Source organism: Lemur catta, chromosome 1, assembly GCF_020740605.2.
Source record: "Lemur catta isolate mLemCat1 chromosome 1, mLemCat1.pri, whole genome shotgun sequence".
NCBI lineage: Eukaryota > Metazoa > Chordata > Mammalia > Primates > Lemuridae > Lemur > Lemur catta.
Window position 1 is genome coordinate 133934292 of NC_059128.1, and position 2499 is coordinate 133936790.

A 2499-nucleotide genomic window follows, 5' to 3' on the forward strand; every position below is an offset into this window, starting at 1 on the left:
GTTACGTGTTTAGTACATGATTTGGTACGTATAGCTTTACAAATAACTGACTTAGTAAAAATTAATTGATTCAGAGACTCAAACTGTAGCTATCTGGTAAGAAATCACTTTTTATTTAGATTTAACCTGAAAAGGGATATAAGGTTGGGTCTCAACTCTCTATGGCAACCTTGCATCGGCATCGCCTGCCGGAAATAGTAATTACCTTTGCTTGTATTTTTATCTCAATTTCCAAATACCCTATGAGGCAAAATGTCATGGAGTATTTATTATCCCCACTTTTCAGAGGGGAAAGCTAAAGCCCGGAAATGACGTTTGATCGACCCAAGGTCACCCCCACCCCGCCTCATCACAGTGTGTAAAAGTGAACGCGCTGTGTCCAGTGGGAGCTGAGAGCTAGTTTCTGGGCTGGCCAAGGGAAGGGGACTTTCTCCTCCACGGGCTGGGGAGAAAGGGCGCGTGACTCACCCCTTCGGAAGTTACCTACAACTCAGACGTACTCCCCTCAAAGGAGACGGGACAGGCGGCGGTGCGGAAGCCTGGAGACCACGCGGAGGCCACCCCCCAAAATCCAGGGTCTTTTAGGTAAGGCGGGAAGGAGTTCACCCGCTACCCCTGCCACCTGTGCAACCGGCTTCCTTCTGAAACTGACTCCGTTTTGCCTCCAACAGAACTGCGTACTCCGCGGCCAGCAACCTGGGGACGAGGCGAGCCTGGGGCTGAGTACGCAGGGTCGCCCCCTAGCGAAGGGGAGAGGAGCGAGGGCGCAGCCGGGGTCGCTCAGCCAGAAAGTCCAGGAAGCCAGGGCTCAGCCTTGTCTCCTCCGCGGCCAGAGGCGCGTCCCAGACCCTCGGGAAGCCCCCACCTGCGGGCTAGAGCCGGGGCGCGCGGCAGAGGATGGCGAGGCCCGGGGCGCACAGAACCCGCGGGCGCGGGCTGGAGGCGCGCACCTCCCGTGGGACAGTCGCCCGTGTCGCGCAGGCCGGGCCAAGGCCGGGTGCTGCTTGAGGCCCGCATCGGCCTGGGCAGCCAAGGTACAGTCACGAATCGCCGCCAGTGCCCACGGCCCTGGCGTAGGACATAATGTCGGCAGCATGCTAATTGCTTTAACCCAGTTTCAGACCCATCGAGGGGTGCCCCGCGCGCCGCGGGTGCCATGGACCTCGTCCAAGAGCAATTAAAGCGAGGCCGCGAGCCCGACCCTGCAGCGTGGCCTGGCCAGATAATGCGGAGATTCTGGGTCGCCAGGCTCCCCGAAGGCCCTTGGCCATGGACCTGCTCACCCTTCCAGCCCTCTCCCGCCCCTCCCCCTAAAGATGATTTCACACTGGAGACAGAATTTGAGAACGAGAGAAAATAATTCGATTGTGTCCTGTATTAGGGCCTCATTAAACACGAAAGTTGCTTTTGCACAAACGCTTCCATCAGCATGTAATCTCATTACACTCATTAGAAAGTCAAATGTTAGGCAGACTCCAACTTAATTCTAAGTTATGGAAGTATTGTACCGTTTTCTTCGGCTGTGTAGACCTGCGTTTCAGTTGGACTGGGCAATGTGGCCATCCGTAGTTAAAACACTACAATCATTGTGATGTGGCACCTTTTATTTTGCGTGCCACTTTTTTTGTGATTCAATGCCTCAACACATCCTTTAGTGCGGTGCAGATGAAGCGGAAGAGCCGAACTGAGCTGCAAAACACCAGGGTCTCTATCTTGTCACTCTCTGTCCTGACTTGGCAAGTCCCTTTAAGCACAACCTTCAAAGAGACTGACAGCTTCTTTTTATTTACTCATAATCCATTCATTCTAGTGTAGCAATTCTTTTTTTTTAAAAAAATGCCACAGTAAAAGCAGAACAAACGTATCATTTCAGAGTGTCCTTTGGCGTCAGGGAGGCCCGAGCTGCGCTGGGTGCAGGAGTCGCTCTCCTTGTGGCAGCGCCAGGCTGGAGAGCCTCTGGCCTGGGGCATCTCTGGCCCATAAATACAGCCTGGCACTAGAAGGACCATGTGGGGGCAGTTTGAGTGACAGGTATTCAGCAGTCCTTGTGAGTCGACCCTTTTCTTCCAACTTAAAAAAATGCATATGAAAATAATCTAGTAAGCCAAACTCCTGGACGGCTGTGGAGAGCCTTTGCCCAGCCGGGCTCTTCTGAACACCCATCAGCCCCTGCGCTGAAGCCCAGCCTGGGACCACCAGGGGAAGGAGTTTAAAGTACGCCCTGGCTGCCCTTGTCCATTTAGCATAATAAAGAAGCTGCAAACCCCGTACAGGGTGCATTTTATGATCTCTATTGGAGAGCTGGCTAAATCATTCCCCAGTGGTCCAGACTCCACTGCCAGCGGTGGTGGGGGGAGGGAGTCCTGGGGTGGGTTTGATAAAGTCTTCTGATAGCAGAGGTTGTCTGAGATGCCCTGCCCTCCTCCAACTTCTTACCCCTCCTGCCAGACACGCATCCTCAATTCCAGCCCATCCTACTGCTGGTCTTCATCCCAGGCT